This window comes from Grus americana, chromosome 9, assembly GCF_028858705.1.
Source record: "Grus americana isolate bGruAme1 chromosome 9, bGruAme1.mat, whole genome shotgun sequence".
Lineage (NCBI taxonomy): Eukaryota > Metazoa > Chordata > Aves > Gruiformes > Gruidae > Grus > Grus americana.
In genome coordinates, this window is record NC_072860.1 from 23,094,586 (window position 1) to 23,117,448 (window position 22,863).

Consider the following 22,863-nt stretch of genomic DNA (forward strand, 5'->3'; position numbering starts at 1 on the left):
AAGTTGAGCCCGGGAAGATGGGAGGGGTGGGGGGAGGGGTTTTAAGAGTTGATTTTATTTCTCATTCCTCTACTCTGTTTTGCCTAGTAATAAATTAGATGAATTCCCTCTCTAAGTTTGGTCTGTTTTGCTCGTGACAACAATTAGTGAGTGATCTCTCCCTGTCCTTATCTCGACCTACAAGCATTTCGTTATGCCTTTTCTCCCCTGTTTGGTGAATGAGGGGAGTGAGAGAGCGGCTCTGGTGGGCACCTGGCCTCCAGCCAGGGTCAACCCACCACAGCCAACAAGCTTTGACTAGATTGTAGGAGCGAGGAAGAGAATTTGGAGAGCACAGCATCTGCTCTGACACATCTGCCCATGGGGCACGGAGGGAAAAGAGCCAGCAATGTAAGCAGAGAAGTCTTTGTCCTTAGGTGACACTTAGGCAATCCGCACACGCCAAAATTGTTGTGCAATTAGTATGTTCTTAATTTTGTACCCTTAGAGAAGCTAAGTAAGTGTACTTAATCAACTGAAAATAAAGTAATGCAAAATACAGCAACCCAAGTAACTAATTAGTTAAAAGATGTCAAATGGAAGCAAAATGAAGTGTCTAATTACATACCATCAGTGCAATTGTACAACACAATACAGACCCATAAAAAATACACCACTTCCTAATTTAATCTAAACAATCCAATTAAACACCACTGCTGAGTAATACTGAAGAGAAGGAAGTTAAGAACCTAACACAATGGTTAAAATCATTCTGGTGAGGGTCAATGAGATCTCTTCAGTCCACTGAAGTTAATTGACAAACTTGAACCAAATTCACAAGATTCAAGGCTTCCTCCAAGACAATTTTATGCAACAGAATTCATTTAAAGACATGACATTTAAAAAAAATAAAGGTTTTTGAGTTTTCCTCCAATATTTATATAAATAGTATACTCTCCTGTATCCTCAGCTTTTATTCTCAAAGCAGCATCTCAATCTCCAAAATCATTAAGCCTACGGAGAAACTGGTATAGACAGGTATTAATTCATCAGGGGAAAATGTCTTCAGAAACCCCCATCCCCATTATTGCATTTCTTTGTCCCTCAAACGGTTCTCTAATGCTAGGTTGACATTTTGAATCGTGAATGTACAATCAAAACACAAGCCATTGAAGCTTATCAGATCACTGACAATGTCATTTTAAACAGCTTAAAAACTTCACAGTTTTAGGGACAAATATCTTTAAAACAATGAAGCTATGCTGATGTGCATCAAAGAAAAGGCTACCTATATGCTTGCCATATTCCCATTTTTATTCTAACCTGAATAATCTCTACAGAAGATAAACATCAGTAGGAAGGTGAAGGAAAGGGAAAAGACAATGGAGCATTTCAGAGGATATAAAATCCCCTCAGACATTTTTCCAAATTCAGTTTCACAGAATCTAAGTGCCAAATATAACGGGCGTTTCCCATGTCCATTTCAGACAAGTTGGTTTTGTTTGTTTGTTTTTTAATTCCAAGTTGCCATCACTACTTCAGTAACAAAAATCTAGCATCCAAAATCCTTTTGCGAATCCTGGAAATAGCAGCAGTATGTTTTGCAGAGGAATGTCGTTGTAGCATTGCAAATATTGTGGAAACATTATAAAAATCAAACCAATTCTTAGGAAAAATAAGGCATTTTCAGTATAGTATACCAAGCACAGTAAAATTCAGTCCTTGAGTAGGAAAGCATAAATTTAATTGAATCAGATGGGATCAGGGCTCTTTCATTAAGAGAAAAATAAATTCAATGTTGGAGTATTTGCTAAGGTATTATCTGTGGTTTCATGAAAATAATAAAGGTAAAAAGATTGGGTCTTTTTGAGTTGTTTTGTCTTAAGTACAGTTATTGGCAATTCAAAAAGATTTTCGGGAAGATGTTAGAGAACCATTTTTAGAAATAATCAAGAAACCTTAAGCTGCACTCAACAAGCAAGTTCCCATCAAGTCACATTAGCAGTACTCTAAAAAGCAGAATTAACCAAAAAGATGCTTGGAATTCTTTCTGCATTACACAGACCTTCCCATTCTGCGTCCGGCATCCCAGCTCTCTCTCATGCCTACATTTAAATCTTTCAACCCACTCTTCAGCAAGACAAAGCCTACTGCTGAAACCAAGTCTCTGATGATGCAAGTGAAGAACAACAGTGAGTGTAAGTGTAGTCAAACCTACATAAATTCAGCTGAACTCAATTAAGTTAAGCCCATTGCTTTAAGGGCAGACCTCTACATATACACACACACCCGCATGTACAGGGAAACGCGACCTGAGGGCTACATTCTTGGGCGGAAAAACCAAACAGACTTCATTAAGCGTTGCTCCATACCTCGGTATGCTTCTTTTTGGATGCATCCTAGTAGCAGAGATTTCCAACCAGGATATTACTAAGAAGAGATGTTAATAATCTAATAGTCCTTTACACCTCCTGGAATCCAACACACAAGAGACACCTCTGTGATAGATACCTTTCTGTTATTCATTCATACCTTGGTATTTCAGCATTAGAGTTGTGCTTGTGCTTCAAAGCTCACTATCTCTTCCCCAAAAGGACAGAAGTCAAAGATCTGTGGACAAGCACTTCAAGTCAAACACGCCCTTCGCTATTTCAGGCTTTAACATAAGCAGATTCCATCACAGCTGTATTCTGTCTGAATTTTGTTTCTCTCTTACCAACACTGCACTAATTATCCCTGACAAAAGACAGACTTTAATTAACAAGCATTGACCAACGTTTATCTATAAACTCTTTCTTCCCATACAAGTTGTGCCTCTAAAGAGCTATTAAATGCCAAATTTTAGCAATGAATCATTAGGAAATATCCTTACCACATAGAGTTAACGCAGAATTCAGACAAGGCAGGAGAAGTGTGGGTCGTGGGGGCTGCCAGGGACGTCCTGTCCGCAGGAGAAGCCAAGATGCACCTCTGCCTGTGCGACAGCCTTTCTACAGATCCGGGATATTTGCGCTCCTGCAGCGCACGCTGCTCCAGGAAGGCTAGGTGGCTGCTATTCAGTGCAACGCACTTCACAGTGAGTAAATATAAAGAAAGATAAGATCTCCGCCTCAAGCTGTTCAGAAGAGAAAGGGAAGATCTTTCCTGACGCCCTTTCATACAGAGGACATGAAAGCCCGTCTCTTCAAATATGAGAAATAAAGAGCAGAGACAGTTTCAAAGTAGGAAGGAATTAAGGTATTGGGACAGGTAGCTAAAACAAACACTGAAGGAGAACAAGTAATTTAAATCAAAGCCAGGTAGTCGAGCTGTTCTTTTAACTTGCTAAGGTCTACTACAGGAGCTCTTAAAAGAGAGCCGCCACACGCGTGCACGGCAGAGCACTGAGGAGACCAGGAGATCTTCCGTGTGACACTTCTGCACTTACCTTCTCTTAACCCTTTTCACTTGGGGTGGGAGGTGGTGGTTAGGGGACGAGACTGGCGGACAGGGAGAACGATCACCGACGCTTTGATTTCAAACAGCATGAGTACCAAAAGACTAAAGCCGAAGTAAAATACACCATTTGTCCATTTAACAAGGACGTTTCCCCCTCGCACCGTACCTCAGCAGGAACAGCCCTGCCCACTGCGGGAAGGTGGCGTGGGAGCGGGAAGCTGTTGGGGCGGCGGGCGCAGGTACCCCACGGCACACCATGCCCCGCTCGGGTACACGGCCAACGCAGGAGGGGGGTATTACACGCCATCGGTGGCTTGGCTTGAAGGCAGGGATGGGCTGTTTGAGCGCAGGGCCAGGAAAGGCTGAAGAAGCAAGCCCAGGAAAGGCTGAAGAAGCAAGCCCAGGAAAGGCTGAAGAAGCAAGCCCAGCAGAGCCGCACCAGACCCCCGCTGCCGCCCCCCTGCCTGCGCCGGCACTCGTCCAGCAGCGAGGTGAGTCCGACTAACGCTTCATCCCCATCAGCCCTGGGGTCTAACTCCCTGAGCCAAAACAAGAGAAGCAGTAGGAATAAAGGCGGCTGGAGGCAGAACTGACCTTTTAGCAGCAGCACTAACTTCGAGCTGTGTAATCAGGCCACGAACCTGCACTTTGATGTACATCTGTAGTATTTTATCTACCAATATACACGTGGAGCTGGATCACAGCACCTCCTTTTTTAATATCATGATGTTTAACTATTTAACCGAGGTGATCTGCCAAGTTCCGTACAGCAAACACTTGTGAAACCGTTTCCTTCCCCCACTGCCTACAACATATTTAGAGAATTATTTGATTTACACCACAAAGGGAATTCAAACACAGCTCAAGAGCAAACAAAGCTTCCCTACACCATACACACAAAACCTACATAAGATGTGTGAAAAAAACCTCAGTGTTTTCCCATCCTTCTGGCTTCCGCACCCTGAACACCCAACAGCTGGAAGCTTCATCTTTGCAGAACTAGTCAGGATCATCCTGTGAGAGCTTTGGAATGGCCACAGCAATCAAACATTATTAGAGCGAGATTAATTGGACTTAACATTTGTTGTTTTAAACCTAAACTGCATGTACTAATTTCCCAAAACTGATGACAATCAAGAGAAAAAACTGACTTGAAAGAAAACTTATGTATAATTGTAAGCTCCCTTAATTTTTTTTTTTTTTTTTTTTTTTGAAGACAGACAACTATGTAAGAGAAATTATGGTCCTCTCGTTTGAGAAAGAGGGAAACTTTGGCTAAAAACCTATCCTGATTCCATGGCAAAAGGAAGATAATATAAATAGAATGCAGTATAAAAAAGGGTAAAGGAGGGAAAGAAGAACATACACTGATGCAAGTGAACTAGAACTACAGAAAATTGGTAAGTGAAACCAAGACTGAAGTCAAGACAAGTCAGACAAAAAAAATAATCATGACTTGCAGGACAACAGAAAATAATCTGCTTTTTAAAATAAACTAGGAAGGACTGAAATCTGACAGTGGTATAACCTCACTGCAAAACAGAAGTGAAAATAGGGCTAATGATGCAGGAAAAAAGCATTTAAGAAATTTTTTCCCACTCAGTATTTGGAAAGAAGCAAAAAAAAAAAAAATCCACTTGTATCAAAAAAGCTGATGAATTTATCTCGGTGACCAATTCAACCTCAAAATCTTACAATTCAGTTTTGATTCGAGCCTTTGAGGAAACGCGGCAGCGAGACGGAGGGGAGGCTGTGTGGATCCAATGGTAGCCTGTAGCTGAGAGCAAAGCAGGATGACCAGTGCAATTACATCCTATTAGTAAGGCAGAGCTTTCAGACAAAATAATCAAAAGTCAACGTAGGATTCCAGTGATAAGGAATTCAAAGATATGAACATAATCAGCATCGTTGTTCTATATAAAACAGGTCCTGTCAAACAAATCCAAGTGCGCCCTCCAATGAGATTACACCTTTGGTGGGAAAGATAGCTGTGTTAGCACGTGTGTATTCTCTAGCCAACGTTTCACTTAGTACCACACAACACTGATAAAAAAGTTAGCACTGCACAATCAAAACTAAATATCTTCAATGGATTAAGAGCTGGTCAGCTAACAGACCACAATTTAATCTATAGGCTGATAACGCTGTTTGTGACTCAGCCATACCCAACCGCTCGGCACACGGCACTCCAGCAGGACGTGCAAGATTTAGTTACGCGGTCCCAGGGCCAACAAGGATCGGACGTTGAAGAACAGTAAGAACCAGTGAGCAGAAGCAGGAACCAGGCAAATCAGAGTTGGGCGCAACATTAAAAACAAAAATCCAAAGATTAGTTACTGGAATAGATGGGATCAGTCAAGGGAAGTGAACGTTATTTCCTCCTCTTATGGAAATACGACTTTATGTGCACACCAGAAATATAAATTTCAAGTAAGCCAGGATAACTTTACCCTTTCTAAAAAAGAACTATAACCTCACTAAATTAAGCATATGCTGTACTGCCTACTGACAATTTTATTAGCTTGCAAAAGCTTAGTTGGCATTTGTAAGAGAACGTTTTCGCCCCCATAACAAGTCAGCCTTTTACAAAGATTTCCTACAGATACAATATAATATACTAAGCAGAAGGCAAATAGTTATTGCCCTTTTGCCACATTAAGCTGTCAGCATTCCTCCCCTGGGAGAGACTTTCAGAGGTACTTGAACCGCACACAGGCGCTGCCGGGAGGCTTGTCAAGTCTCCTGTTTGGGGGGGGGAACCCCCAGGCACATGCAGACCACTAACAGGATTTCTAGTCCAGCCTCAACTGGAGCAAGCCCCAGCAAACAAGTATCTCCAGTTGTTTCACCTCTGTGCCTTGTTTTCTCAGTTGTGAAATGGGGACAAGGAAATGCTTCGCCTCTTGTTAGGTGCTCTGGTATCTCCTGAGAGCAAAGGAACCATCACATCGATTATTCACCAACGTTTATTTAATGATTTCCTACTAAAATTGACAGCCTATCCTGGTCAATACTGCTAATTACAATTATCAGTTCACAGCATCTATTTGGCAGTCCGCATTAACAACTACAACTTTACACTGCAAATTTTTCATACAGACCTTCCTAAATTAGGAAACACTTAGCAGATCGTGGGTGGGACTGAAACTAAAGCTCGCTACCCACATACAGGCACCATTAAATAAAACCCCGCAGATCGCTGCTGCCTGCACTCCTGCCCCCGCCAACCTGCCCGCAGGTCCCCTGCCCAGCCCAGGGATGCTCCTTCTGCCCCATCTTCCCCTTTCCAGCCCCACTTTCATCCCCTAAAGCCAGATTAGTTCCTATTACCCAAATTAACTCTCCCTGTGCCATACTGGGCTGAAATCCCATCAGAACAATAAAATCAACTCTGACATACTTTGCACCAACTCAACCACGATTGAGCAAGCGGCCACAATGCGAGATGCCATTCCAGTCGTTTCATTAACTCCTCAGCCAGAGACTTTTTCTTTTTTAAATTAAAAAAAACCACAACCCACTTTTAAATACATTGGCTTATTGTGATTTTTAATTAGTGACAGGAGTTCAGATAGCGCACACCCAAGGCCCCGAAAGGGGGGCGAGGGGAGTACGTGTGCGTGCTTGTGAAACCATTGTTCCTCCGTCAATACAGCTCGTCCTCCAGCCCATCCAAGTTCTCAGCTGCCCAGTCACACAACTTTAAAAGTCAACAGCTGGGCGTTTTATAACCCTGGAGAACTCGCAAGCTGATCCTTACATCGCTGGCAAGGAGTCTTGGCCAAAGCCCGAGGACCCCATGGGGACCGTTCCTGCCCCACCACACTGCTTCATCTTCCTCCTTCAAGCAACTGCAAACAAAGGCAAAATCCACGCTTACAAGCCAGGCAGACAGCTGTTTTGTAAGCAGCTAAATGATAGAGGCAGGCGTACTGAATTGTGCCGGGCAGTGGCTGGGATCCAGGATCTGCCACCATCTGGAAGTTTGCTTGGTTTTGTTTCAAGTCTCCAGCACTGATGGATGGAAACAAGCTCCCAGTTCTTCTGCATTAACATAAAGACAATTAAAACAACTTCTCCCCCCCCCAAGTAGCTCAGAAATGAAAGCAGGAGTTTAAATGAGACAGTGTCAATAATACATTTAAGTAAAACCTGACTATTAGGAACAAAAAAAAAAAAACCCACCCACCAAAACAAAACCCCAGTTCAATCACAGAAAACAGCTTTGTCAACAAGTTCCTGTGACAACTCCTTGCAAGAGGAAAACGCTCAGATGAAAGCCTGCACAAGGACTCACTGCATCCTCCTCTCTCCAAGAAACATTAACTACTGCCTGACAAAAGCATTTCTGCTGAGAAAGGGAACACCACAGGCCGGTATTAAAGCAATTTCAGTGTAGCTACCAAGCAATTAGCTAGATAATACCTTCGCTACATGCTGATTTTTCTTTTTCCAGAGTACTAGTGCAAGCGTAACTAGTAATTTGTTGTTTGTACATGCACTTTTGAAGTCGCAGGTGAGCAAATTTAGATTTTCCTTTCTGTATCACAGAAAGTATTTCTACTTGGGCATTGCACACCTGTTCACTAGTTTATTTCACTATTTAAAAAAAACCACTACAAAACAAAACCACTTTTTCATCACATTTGACGATAACTTCCACCTTAGATCAGCAAATATAAATTCCAACATTTTGATTTTTAACTATTTAAAAGTCACATTTGTGAAACACTGATCTTGTTACTATTTTTCCTCTAAGCCAAAGCATAAACAAAGCTTATCTTGTATCCTGATTTTGCGTTGAAGCTTGTGATCATCCTTTAGTTAACATGCTCCTTCCTAGAGATTATTATTAGTAAAGGTTTGGATACAAACCTCCGGGCTTTACTCCGATAAGTGATCCACCACTTTCACAAAGCACCTTTATTGTTTGACATGATGTTCAAAGCTCTTTGAAAGCTTCCCATCTCCTTCTCTGAAGTTATGTTACATCAGGACCTTCTACCAATAACCATGAGTATCAGTAACGGGATACAGGTGAGATTCCACCACGACTGCAGCCGTACCAAAGTCTCAGCACCAATACTGTACAGCTCTGCACACACATAACCAAGCACAAGCAAACTTGAAAACAGTATTTTAATTCTGCCGATTCATTAAAAAAAATAAGGATCAGGTTTATAAATTTTGCTGTTACAATGAACGCCTCGAGTATTTTCATCACACAGTATTCCAGGACAGAAGGTCCTTTTCTGTCCTCCCCGCTTCCTTGAAACCCATCTGCCACTTGTACGCTCCTTATTTATATATGAAAATACTACAGCCACGTATTCTTTCATGGCCTTGCATAAAGCACTACACATTAAAACTAGTTAGGTCTTTCTGTTGCCATAAGATGTCTCCTGTTTGGATAGCTGGGCTGGTTTTGGACTAAGCTGTTGGATCAAATTCTGCAAAGGTTTTTATTTATTGACAGCTTCCATCCATGCGTTCATCTGCTGACACTGGCTTTTGGCTTAAACCGTCCTATACGCCTTCACAATGTTTACGTCTTTGATGGATTTAGAGATAGTAAAGTTCATCGGAACTTTTTTCCTGTTAAATATTTCTCTGTCTCATCTTAGTACAAAGGCTTTCTACACTTCCACTCATGCTTGTAACCCCCCTCTGTAACTCTACCACTTCAGATTTATCTATCTTTCACCAACATAGGTGATAAGAATGTACGTATTTTCCAAAAGAAGTCCCAGAAGGATTTGCAAAATAGTATTAATCTCCCCTCCCATCACTATTAAAAGCAAAATAAAAATCCACCCTTTGGTGCCCGCCTTTTTCACAGCTGTATCACCACAAACAAGTCTCTGTATCTGCTTTAAGAAAACCTCAATGCTAATACTGAGCACAAAGGTCAGGAAGAGATGATGTTGGGAGAAAAACATATAGCAGCCCTGCTAAATCTTTGTCCAATACGTTAGAATAGGTAAAAATGGTATTCTTCTGTTTCTTCCTCCCAACTGTGTATTTTGCATGTGACAAGAGTCAGATTCAGTTGCTTTCCCCTTGCATCTGCCAAATTCCTTTGCATTTTTCAAAAATGCAAAAGCTGTTGAATGCTGTGAAACCTTTTCTGAGAAGAGTAGGAACATGCAGAAATAGAGACACTTTTTACAGTATGTAGCTAATATAAAATACTCATTAAAGAACTGGTCAAGCACTCTTCAATGTTTTTATGGAAAGTCAGCTTATGAGATTTTCTTCATTTGAATTACCTGAATTTTGCACGTAGCTCCATCAAATTGCCTTGCACTTGCCACGCAGTAAGATCGGGTTCACGCAGCCCTGCCCGAGCAGCGACAAGCCTTCTGCCAAGACAGCGGTCCTGGGGGCAGCTCTGCACGTGCATGGCTCCCAGGGAACCACCAGAAGATGGTTACACCTCACTTGCTCTATGGAGCCAAGACACTGATATGTAATTAAGACACTTAAAAAAAATAAAGAGAGAGATATATATAAAATTTATGGAAAGTAACTCTCCTGAGGACAGAAGAGGAGAAAAGTTGACAGATCCAATCTGCCATCCCCACACACTTTCTAACTTGAGTACAAAACCTCTTCTCACCATCAGAGACTAGTCAAAGCTTTGCACTTCCCTCCCGCAGTGAAAGGACGGATCTCTGACTGCCACGTCGCTAGCCCACAGCCAGAAAGCAGCACCTCATCCCTACCCAGCATTGCCCACAGTCTTGCACTGCAGTAAAACCACGTCACTGCCAGTAACGAGGCTGTATCAAATTTGCTCATAGGTGGTATTATCACTGTTCAAGTAAACTCAATCACAAAAGACAGCATATTATTATATTTGCTTATATTTCATTTAGAGAACATCAGATAATCTTAAATGATGGCAGGGCCACAAATAATACACACGCTCTACTTGCAAACTTTTTCCTTCATTATTATTTTCATTGTCTTCACACTTCCATATTTTCTACCTCTCAACTCTCACATTTCAGAGGATACTACAACCATTTATCCACTCACCTTTGTCCCCTTGCAATAAACCAACAATTCAGGATGCATTGAAATAAATAAGTTGTAGCCTAGAAAAATCTAAGGAAGGAAGAAGGGAATAGAAAAACAAGGATTTATTACGGCAAATGAGAAAGGATTGAGATCTGCTAGCAAGGACAACACTGTAATAGTCTAGAAGGTCTGAGAAACTGAAAAACTTTTTACAGCAACTTTTTAGAGCATAATATCATTCTGTTTGATGCATAATCGAGCAATGCCAAAAGGAAGTGAAACCGTTGATGTCTAACTTCAGTGTTTTATATCCACAAATATTGCATTTACAGTAACATAGCAGCTCTCTCATATCCACTGAAGCAACCTATTCAGGCGCATAAAAATTAAAGTGTAGCCGTCTTGTATGTTAAAGACACTGCGGTTACAGAAGCATCTGAATGACTTGACTCTTATGTTTTATCCAGAAGCTAGAGGTGGCTGCTGTGGAAGAGATCAGAGACCCTTTTGGTTGCGCTCCATAGGATTGCCTAATTTCCACCCTATCACCATTTCCTGCCCACGGAAAAAGGCAGCTGGAACATCTGGACAAGCATGTCCAGCTCTGTTAACCAAGAGAGGAAAGGGTAAAGATAAAACACCACACACACCAGAGCTTGCGGAGAGAAGACACTGAAATTAGATAACAAGACCATTCCTCTCTGTTTCAGATATCCTAGCAGTGGTGGGCATCCAGTGCCCCGGCTGCTGCTCGCAATGCACGCTGACCTGATATATGGGCTTCAAATTAGCAACAACAAATTTGCACTGTATGTTTAACGAAGTCACAGAGGATGTTTATCTTTTGTGCAGTCATTAAGAGCACCAGTGAACTTAATAAGCAATAATAAACATCTGTTAGAGCAGCATATGGAGTTGCAAAAATAAATACATGCGGAGCAGACTCAAACAAGTTACTTTTGCCACCAGCTGACATACAAGACACAAGCATTAAGGCTGCCTGTATGTAAACACGAGCAACGTTCACAACTCAGATCACTTTTCTCCGATTTTACATCAAGTTCTGTGGGAGTTTTCCTTTGTTGAAAACAAATCACATCCTAAGGTTTTCCTCTTTAGCCATAAAATTTCTTGTGTATCAGTTACGGTCAGCTATCAATAACATAATCACGTGTTTCATACCAAATCCTGTAAGGCTGTGGCTCTAGACTTTCATGAGGCAAAACTGGACAATATGACACAGCAGCAAAGAACTCAACGAGCCGTAAGACGCTACCTTGTTACAGCGCTACTCTACAAGAGTCATGCAACAAGATATTACCTGTGTCTCTGGCAAAATTCATAAAATATTTCTGACTTCTGACGCTATTACCTCAACAACATCTGAACTTAACCAGAATGTGAAATATGAAGTCATTTTGGTTTGGAACTTTAAGGGTTTTGTTTGTTGGGTTTCTGTTGCTATTGTTTTGAGGTCCTGCTGAACTAAAATGCAATTTAGTTTTACAATGAGTAAACCCAGAGCACAACATACAAATAGAAAGTTACATAATGAGGCACCACAGGTATGAGCTACCAGTAGCTATCAGTACCTCAGGTATTGAGACCAGTAGAATATCTACAGTAACCTAAATCATGAACTTCAACATATTCACTGAATTCCTATAAAATTAACCCTTTATCCTTAAAACATTTAACATACATTTCCTGCTGGTACAAAATAGGCTGTAACTTCTCAGAGAAGAGCTGAGCCAAACCACATCAGGTCACTCAGAGGAGACAATGTATATGCCTGCTCAGATATCAACACAAACATAATGAAAGCACCATTCTCTAACAGACTGAAAGTTACGATTTATTTTGAATTTGATTATATTTTTTACCATCCCTTTCTCTTGCCCATAGACACCAACCTTCCTGCAGCTCAGCCTGCAGTTCTGAGTTAGTCTCCATCTCTAAGCTCCCCATAGCCCATTCACCGTGCTGCAAGCCACTCGCAGCTTAACTCCTTCCAACGTTGCCACCTCTGTGCCTTCATGTTCCCTCTTACACATGACGTCCAAAACATGAGGCCACCTGACTACATTTCCAATTTGTCATGTCCTTCCCTACTGCTCTTCATCCATGAACACCCTTAACAAACAAGCCGGAAAACTTCTGACCCATTCCTCAAAACCAGCTTTTGAAAGACACCGGTGGATTTTCTCTCCCCACATGGTGGCTGGCAGGAGCCATCAGCAATGACTCAACCTACAAGCCAAAAAGCAGTGCCCTGTGGTCCTGCCAGACCAGACCACTTGGCCTCTTCCGAAGCGCTCCAGGTTCCTATACCACAGCCTTCCTGTGTCATTTGTACCCACCTTGGAGCCAAGACACCACCTTGGCTGTGAGGCTGGGCACACCCCCACTGCACATGTGGATGGACACGTTCCTCCCATACAACAGCCTTGCGTCCTCATGCCTGCATTTTTAGTCATGCAAAGGCCACACGTCACACCCATCGCGTGAACAAGAGCATGAAGCAAAAGGGAAGAGGACAGAAGGGAATGCAGCGTGCCACAAACACAGATCTGCAGCCCCTCCCTCACCCACATCTGAGGCATTCAAGAAAAGCCAGCAAAAGAGCAAACATTGTGCCAAATGAAGTTACAGTGTACCGAGCTGCTCAGTCCCCCGGACACACGGATTGTCAGATGGCGTTGGCTGCTCAAGAGGGACACTTCTTCTGCAACACCAAATGCTGCACCCCGAGCCTCTGGTCTGTAGTGCGAGAGCACAAGTAATCCCACTGCGTGGCTGAGGATCACCTTTAACAACCGTGCAACCAACAGAGGAACATAAATGATACGGAGATTTAATTAAAAGCAAAACAATATCTTGGTACTGGAAACCATGAGTGGCTAATGAATAAGCTTGTACAGAAAGGATAGGCAAGTAGGACATTGAAAAAGCAGAAGTCCTAGGAATGAGAAATCTCACTGAAGCAAAAGCCGATTCTGGAAAAATCCAGAGTAAGAAACAGTTGTTTTCTTTCATTTGCTTTTCTTTGAGATGCCACATCTTCTAACACTTTCCAGCATTAGAAAATAAAGACTCATAACTCTCCCCTCCCCAAGGCAGGCTTTGAAAACAAATTTCCCAGTGAACCTGCCAAAGCAGAAGGTTTGACAGCAGCCGAGTACCCCTCTGCCCAGCTCAGGGGATGACTCAGTGGAAACTGGCCCTCAAAAAACGTGTTGTCATCCTTCAGTCAGGGCAACTGAATAGGAGCAAATGTCTCGCCTTAAAAGCCATAGCTTCCACGGTAGCAGAGTGAAAGGCAGCACTGTATACTAGAAGAACAGTGCCAACACATTTTGGTGAAAAATGACAGTTTTCTTTCCACCCCTTTTTTCAATTTTTAATACAGTTAATAAAAAGTATCTATTGGAATCAGACTAAAATAATTTCCTCAACACTTCAGACTGTCTCACAAAAGAACAGGATATTAATACAAGTTAAGTGGATTAAGAACTGGGGAAAACAAGACCAACGTTTTACCTGTTCAAGCCAAACACACAACTCACAGCAAAACACCAGCCACGGAACCACCCTTCTGCTACAGGAACAGAAGAATGCACACACACGTATTTGGCTAGGTCTCAAACTTGCATCCAGTTGAAATAAATCTAGAATAATCAGGTATGTGGTATATCCCAATTTGCCTTATCTTGTCACAAAAGCAGGAACTTTTTCAACTTCAGTCTAAGCCATTATTCCTGATACTAAAATATCAAACGAAAGGGGAAATACTAACACAGTACAGCAACCCACTGCATGAAGTCAGTCAAGCCCAAGCTGTGCTTTTGCTTTTTGACCTCACCGCCTCTATCAGTACTTATTGACAAAAGCTGCTGTTCGGGCTTTTGAGTTGAGGCATTACACACCCCGAATAATCCACAACCTCTGCAGTTTCGACCGTGTTGCTTCTGCTCTGTTAATTTATTCTAATAAAGCGATGCTTCTGTTTGCCGTACATATTCTAGTAAGAAGACACTGAAGGCAATTCTTTCTGTAAGCTGACGTTACGTGAGTCTGCAAGAAATACAGGCTCACCAGAAGGAAACCTATTCAATGCTCTCATTTTCCACAAATGCTATCATCTTTTTTTCTCTGCTGCATTATTCCACATCAATAAATAACGAGCCAAGAGCAATGCATAATACTTAATAACATACCTACACCAGCTCAAGTGTCGGCAAGCACAAGGTCACTTATGTTATATAAATTGCCATTGAATAGGCATATACTTCCACAATAAAGGCAACTTATAAAGCGGAATAAATTCTAGCGGCTAACTAAAGAAAAACAGTAAGGTGATCCTGAAACAAATCCGGACAAGTCTCTACTCCCACGCTTTTTCTGCTACCAAGGTCCAAAATGATCACACCATCTTACTTCACTACAGTCTTGGGCTTGACTAAAGAATCACGCAGAAATTCTTGGGGCAAAACATACCACTGGGATTTAGATTATAAACGTTAGCATTTTATTTGTGGGTGAGTGGGGAACAGGGAGCTACCGTGTAAAATTGACACAGCTGCATAGGGGCCCAGAGAACTAGCTACAAACTGAGCAGAACAGATTTGATATTTTGCTAGTTTAGATTAGAAGCATGGGGAAATCTGTCCACAACATCCCAAGGATCGTCGAGGGTGGCAACGGTCATCTAAAATTGTTGCTTTTTGAAGTTTTTATTAACAGCCTCTTGAGAGCCATTTCTTTTTTCTCTTTTCAAAACATTCCTGAAAGCATGAAGTATATGTTTAAATACAAATATATACACACACACACATTCTATTATTAGAGTCCCTTGCAAGGGCCTAATAATAGAAATGTCCATAATTACGTATAAGGCAATTACAAGAGACTTACATATAAAGCATGCTTTAAGGTATGTGCACTGTTGCCACAGAATAGCTATACACTAAGTCAGCGCAGAGAAATCAGACAAGCTTAATCACCTTCATCTCCAGAGGATTCAAGTGCTTCATTTCAGTTATCCTAAATCTAACAAAACAAAACAAAAAAAAACCACCCACACCAAAAAGCAGTACCAAAACACAACAGCAGAAACTCCGCTCCTGAATCCATCTTGTCACCCTACTGAGTAGCTTCTAGAGGTAGGAACAACAGACGCCAGAACAAGCAAGTGCCACACATCAGTATTAGCTGCAATCTTTGTCCTCCTCAAAAAATAATATGAACTATATACTTAATTACTTTGGCATTGTTTGTTGTTTCATATTACATAAATAGCATTAGACATAGCTGCAGCAGAGTATCCAAATGGTAACTTTCAGTACATACACCATTGTAAACTGTCACTACTGGAAATACAAATAAGGAATGTTTCTTAAACAGTTGGTGTTGTAGTTGGCTGTTTGGTCTGTTATCTGCCAACAAACACCACAATTTACTTGTAAACAAAGGATTCCTTAGATCAAATGCAGAGAGCATGTCACTGGAGAAGCTGTATGTTTTAACCTCTAAGCTCAAGGCAAGCCATCCTTTCCCAATCAAAAGCACCATGAAGATTTGCTCAAAGCCGCACTACCTGGGACCTCCAGGGAACGTTCCTGTTCAGGAACAGACTTTAACACAGACTACGCTTTTCTTGCGTACTTGCTCAATAGCACCGACATTTTTCATCCAGAGCAGCGCACAGATTTAACATCCGCAGCACCATTTCTGAAAGGCAACTAATCTCTCCAACGCTGTTACAAATTCCACAACAAATCATGTTTAATTAGTTTGTGCTTTTTTTTCTGGCTGTCCATAATACAATAGAGAGGGGGCTTCCAACTTTAATTTTGCAAAGAGGTGCTTAGAATGAATTGGTAAAAACGCAAACCACGCCATCCCCACTGGAAAAGCATTCGGAGTTATCTGCTTGCTGACACACCAACATTCCTGCCTGTAGATGGCCCCTTACCGTTGTGTATCCAGCGTCTCCTATTTCCACCGCCTTGTTTGAAGAACTTCCCTCTTCCCACATACCTTCCATCTCCAGGGACAGATCACACAGGGACACTAAACCTTGGCCGTAAACAACATGACTTTTGATATTCCTGTTTCTAAAGGATCCCCCACCGCTCAACTGCTGCCGTTCAGCAGCGCAGAGATCACCTAGGCACAAGTCCTCTGTGCAACACGCCTGAGAAACTCTTTGCCTCGCTGGTATTTTGCACAGCTGAGATTGACACAAGGGTCTGCCGGCTTCCTCTGCTATTTATTTTATTTGCTGTACACTAAAGGCTATTGCAAACAAACGGGACTTCGATAACTCACAGTATGTTGCACAAAACCATTCCAATGCACTGGGACACTCGATTTACAGACTTAACACCTGCTACCATGGCATCCTTGGTGGAGAGACCGGGATGGCATCCCAGGGCACCCCAAACTGCCAGTGCTGCTGCTCCCCACGGGTCACTCCATCTTCCCTCACGTCTCTCCTTTTTAGAGGAGTGGCAAACTATATTGAGAAGAAAAGCACGGTGGAGAGTAATTTGTTTTATTCAGCTGTGTATGGGCTCTGGGACTTTTATGTAATTATATGTATTTTGTAGGAATTAAGATCCTTAAACTACAAACATTTATTCATACTCTGAACTTTGTTTCTGTGCTAGTGCTCACCAGACCAACAACCTACATTTTTGAGGGGAAAGCCAATTATACTAATTGGAATGTTCATTAATACAACCGCACACATGCAGAAGTTTGCTGCATGATCTGTATGTATTTTCTTGCACAGATTAATGAATTATAGAAGTGTAACTGTTTCTCTCTCTAATCAGAGAACTTAAAGAAATCTATAAAGTAAAAAGAAAGAGATACAATGCAGAAATCTTCTTTTAGTACACCAAATACCATATGTAGGGGAAAAAAGTGCCAGAATAAACACATTTCAGATTGGAAGTTACAAACTTTTCCAAGAGTAAAGATAAAATGCTTGCAGTATGGAGTTACAGCTCAGAGCTTCTTGGCTGTAGTGGAATATCAGCTTATTTTGGATGCTAACTTTCTTCATTTCTTACCCTTCGGCCAACTATAGGCTAACAGTATGAAAAACCCCTCTCATCACTGTCCCAGCAGTGACCTCAAACCCAAATCAGATGAGTCCTGAGGGTTACAAACAAAAAAATTTAAAAAACTGTAAAATATCTCAACTTCCAGACAGACTCATCTCTGAGCTACATTATGAGCATAAACTAGCTAAACGATACTGAAGTGGGAAGAACAACATGCGATACTTCTGGGGCTGCAGACGTTTCTGTCACAGCAGGGTCCCGATACAACCACAAAGCACAACTGCTTTAAAACTAATGAGAAGGAACCACAAAGTGCTGAAGATTAGGAGAAAAGCACTAACAGACCGCTTCTGTTCGAGACCCGAAATGACCCCGGGAACACCGCCAAGAATCATTTTCTTACTGGTAGCACCGGCAGCATGTTCTCTTACTGCTGAGAAAGATACAGGGGTGGTCGGTGGGCACGGCCACCGGTGGGCCAGCTGAGAGGAACAAGATGCCTCCATCCACAGGAGACAGCCCACCGCTGATTCCCGAGGCTTATGGAAGCGATTTATCTGAATTTCCAGCCAAGCACACATCGTGTCATCCATGTCCAGACCAGCAGCTCCCCAGCAGAAAGGAGCAGAACCCCAGACCAGTGCGGGCACCGAGGCACTGCCAGGCTTGGCAGTCTCAAACTTTTTTAAGTGAGCCCAGCTGCAAAAAAGGTTGAGAAATAGTGTTCTAGACTTAAAAATACGTGCAAGTTTGAAATCCCATTACCTAGCACATTGTTAGGCTCGAGTTAGACTGGTTTGGCACCTTTTAGGAATGCACTAGTTGAGCCCTGGGTTCTGCAGGGTAAGCGGTTAGGGGATACAGCAAACACGGTTAGGGCACAGGGAATTCTGTTCTCACAAATCTAGCACTGAGTTCCAATTAAAAAAAAATAAAAAAATTAAAACAAAAATTCCAAAACTACTAAACAAACACCAAACAAGAATTCGATTTTTCCGATCTCAGCTTCCCCATCGTGATGGGGCAACTACCACTTTAAGGAGTCAGGCCAAGTACTTTTAGGTACTCACACAAAGAAATGCAAATGAAATACAAAATTACTGAGAGGGCAGGCTTGCCCCCCACCTTTTATTCTACAAATATAGATGGGATAAATCGTTCATTACATTTAACTCCAAGCCGCGCTACCTTAGCCAAAACCTCATTTAAATAGAACATTTCTGAGAATCGGGAAGGGGGGGAAGGCAGAGGGGAGGGATGCAGATGTGGTCTTAACCTAAGAGAGGTTAAGCTTTTAAAAGACTTTTTCTTTTTTTTTCCTCCCCCTCATTCCGTCTCCTGGTAGCATGCCATTTTAAAAAGGTGCCTGGCAAGCAAAATAAAGTTTCCAGGGTTTTCCTTCCCAAAGCTGCCTCAGCCAAGCGCCGGGCAGGGAGGACGGGACCGGGAGAAGTCGCGCCTTTCTCCAGCTTTTCCTCCAACATGCCCCCTGGATCCAGACGTTTTGGGAGGACGAGGAGGAGCCCCGGGGTCCTCACCTGCCTGGCACCCCCCACCCGGGCAGCGGGGCCGCTCTCCCCGCCGGCTCCCGGGCACAGCCGGAGGGCGCGGACCTGCATCCCGCCGCCCCACGGGCACGGCTCCTCCCGGCGGGGGGGGGGGGAAGCCGAGGGCAGGGCGGGAGCAGCCGCCGCCACGCACGCACCCACGCGTGCCACCGGCCCCCGCAGACACGGGCGCCAGCACCGACCCCTCCCCAGATTTCCCACACACACACACACACCCGGAGCCGCACCGGCCGTACCCACGGCGCGACGCGGGGCAGGGCGGCCGGGCGGAGGCGATGACAGCGGCCGGGCCGGCAGCCCCTCGGGATTACCGGGAGGTGCTGGAGGGCCCGTCCCGCCGCCAGCCCTCTCGCAGGGCCGCGCGGCGGGGCTGCTCCCGCCTGCCTGCACGGCGCCGCCCGCCGCGGAGCTCCCCGCGGAGAGGGACAGCCGGCGGGGCCCCGGGGAGCCGCGACACGGACCGGGCGGGGAGAGAAGGGGCGGGGGGTGGGGGGGCAGCCAGAGAAACTTTCCGCCAAGTGCGGCCGCGTCCCGCCGCAGCCCCGTCCCGCCGCCGCCCCGCGCTCCCGCCCCGCCGCCGAACAAAAGAGCCGGGACCGGGAGCGGCGCCTCGGGGCGGGGGACGCGGCTCCCCGGGGCTGCCCGCCGCGCTGAGCCGAGCCGAGCCGAGTCGAACCGCGGGGCTCCCCGCCCGGGACCCCCCCCTTCCCCCGCCGCGGCGTACCTTACCTGGCGGAGGGCTGGTGCGGGGCGGCGGGCAGGGCCGGGCGCGGCGGTGAGTCCCGGCTAGCTGGAGCGAGTGCCAGGAGGGCTCTGCGGGGATTCCGCCATGTCAGTGATGTCGGCACCACATGGGGCCCGCGGACGGCCCACGCTACCGCGCACTCTGGAGTAGAGGCTCCCGCCGAAAAGCCGGCTGAGGCGAGCGGCGGCGGGGCGCACCGGCCCTCCTGCCCCCACCCCGCCGAGCAGCCGCTTCGCTTCGCTCCGCTCCGCCCCGGGGCGGCCCCGCGTCGCCGCCTCCGCCCCGTCTCCGGGCGGGGGGAGCCAGGAGCGGGCCAGGAGGGCGGGCGAGGGGCCAGGGCGGCTCCCGGCCGCGGCCCAGTCAGGCGGCGCCGCATCGCTGTGTGACCAGCCCCGGCTCTGCCGCCTGGCAGGGCCCGAGCCCGGCCGCCGTTCCTTTCGCCGAGCTGCCGGTTCGTCTCCTTCGCCCCCAGTTCCTGCCAATTCCTGCATCGTTACTTATTACCAGAGATCGCCCTGGAACATAAATCACCCACCGAGCCTTCCTCCTGCCCAGTTCGCGGCCTCCACCGTCGTGGCAGAGGTTATCACAAAAAATGCCGTTTCTGACCGGAGAAGTCCCTGGTCCGGATAGTTTAAGGCTGGGATTTGCCTATGGTTCCTGTGCTCCCCTCCATGTCCTCCCCTAGGCATCTGCTGCGGGCTGCTGCAAAGGCGAGACACCGAATTAGAAGGACCCTTGGTCCCATCACCGTGATCATCCCTGTGCTTCCCTCGGTTGGCAGTGAGGAGGAGAAATTTCAGGCAACGTTTTGCCCGAGCTTAAGAAACGCTCTGACTTATTTGAATTGTTGCAGCCCGAAAGGAGAGAAGTTTATCCCCTGGCTCTGGAAGCGAGCCCTGAGGAACCGCGGTGGTCATTTACCTCTCAGCACTGCGTCCAAGCAATGTGGGAATCGTGACTAGAGCTTTAATCTAGTTTCAGGAAAAGCTTAAAATAGGACTCAGGACTCACCCACACCATGGATCACAGCCACGCTATGAAGGGTCTTTTGATTTGGCCTTGGTCCCTTGGTTAGCTAACCTTCCTCAGCAAAGGCTCATCACCCATACCTCTTGTGCTCTGCCTTCTCTCCATCCCTATCTTCTTCAATGTTATTTTTCCTTACAGCTTTTCTCAGCGGTTGATCTACTTTATCCACCAGAGCAAGGTTTCCTTTCAGAAACTAGAAAACCCCATGGAGTCTTAGGCAGCCCAGGTGTATTTTCATCAGCTTCCCTTAAAATATCAACAGAAACATTCTTTCCCATAGGACTCGTTGATCTTCTTGTTGAAACTCACACTACAAAAAAATTGTTTTGGCATAAAAGTTTGGTAAACCCAAAACATCATGCCTAACGAGGCTGTTGTTGGGGTTTTTTTTATTTTTAAAGTGGCCAAAACACAGGAAAATAAAAATAAAGTTATCTGAAATAGATAATTCCTACAAAAAGAACAAATTATCTTTTTCCCATGGGAAAGATTTTTCAATGTAAAATGGTCAGCCAGCACTAAGTATTGTTCATCGTTAATTGCAAAAACTTTTGTAATGAGCAAAATCTAAAAGTAGAAAAATGTTTTGTTTTATTAGTGACTCAAAACATGCAGACTTTTTGACTGAGTTACAGAGTCAGATGAGATTAATTATTCACTGGGGTGGTAAAGCCTTCACTTGGCCCCATAGACCATTTTGTGAAGGAAGCGAGAAAAGGGACAGAGGGAGGGAGTGAAGGAGTTGATTTAGAAAGGAAAAAATCACTTACCTGAGTTGGAAAATGACCCAAAAAAACCCAAAAATTAAATTGCAGAGTAAATAAAATCAAACCTGAAGAAAGCAAAATGAAATAAAGGAGAGGAAGGAAATGAAACTACTAGATTGGTTTGTAGCTTTTCTACCCGATGGGCCAGAGGAAGGCTACATCCTCACTTGGAGAGTCAAAGCAGAGTCCCTGGGCACAGGAACATTTTCAGTCTCACCTGGGCCTGCAGAAGTGGCCAAATTCACCAAAAAGCAGAGCAAAGCCAGCCTGGGCAGATGCGTACCTTTTCCTCGGGGCACCTTCTATTAAGCCACTCTGCCCTGATGAACTTGAAGAGCAGATATGGTTAACTGTGACTCTAAACTTGTTCAATGGAAACTGGGCATGGCTTATAAACCAAGGAAGAGGGCAGGGGAGAGTGAAGCAAGGACCGTTTCTCAGAAAGTTCCTACATAAATAACAGATAAAACTATTATTTCTTTAATGGTTTACTCCCTGAGCCAGCTCATCAAGGAAGAGCACTAATCAGACCAGGAGGAAATGTCTTTTGCCCCTGAAAAAGGAAAAGGATTAGGTTAAGTGGTGACACAGCAGGGACAGACAAATTGCGCTGGAGAAAATGACTGACCTAAACTATCATCCAAATAAATACAGACCAAAGCCATGAACTTAACTTTTCTGTTTTGATGAGCCTGGGTTTTTTTTTTCAATAGCATGCATATTTTTCTTTTATCACAGTGAGATCTTTCTGTTTACTCAGGAAGCAAGTGGCGTCAGAAACGCAATAGCGTGTCTCTTCCATCTCCCTTCCCACGTGCGCCTGTTGCGGAGGAGCGGGATGAAGGGACGATGCTGTCTCCATCTCCTGGAACTGTGTCCCTAGGACAGGCATTCCCAAGCTGCAGATCCACTGGGACCAGATGGAAACCCCTAACTCCTTTTAAGTAGGCATAGTTTAGCCATCACACAGTAACCATGTAGGCACTGTTTGCCTGGGGCTGGATCCAAACAATTCTAAATCCTGCATTCTGCCATCATCCCCATCATCCATCCCCTCCTATTTGGTGACAAATCCCAGACAGGGGCCTGTGGAAACACGATGCGGCCTCGGAGATCAGACATCGTTGTAAAGGCGGCAAAGACAGTCTTTATTCTCATGGGATACTTTCTCTCAGGTTCCTCATGGGATGCGAGTTAAACATTTACTGTTCCCACAAGCCACATGTTCTGTATTCTGG

At 44.5% G+C, this 22,863-nt stretch overlaps 1 protein-coding gene across 4 annotated transcripts in view; it reads right to left on the reverse strand.

Annotated features, from left to right (window-relative positions):
* Positions 1-21,991, reverse strand: part of FNDC3B (fibronectin type III domain containing 3B) — a 206,249-nt gene extending 184,258 nt beyond the window's left edge. For 2 of the 4 annotated variants that reach the window (XM_054834919.1, XM_054834916.1), the window contains exon 1: positions 19,811-20,057. The gene's annotated coding sequence lies outside the window, so the exon portion shown is untranslated. Of the gene's footprint in view, positions 1-19,805; positions 20,058-21,842 lie in introns of those variants that run through there. The other 2 variants (XM_054834918.1, XM_054834917.1) reach the window with 2 other exon arrangements.
* Between the last annotated feature and the right edge of the window lie 872 nt (positions 21,992-22,863).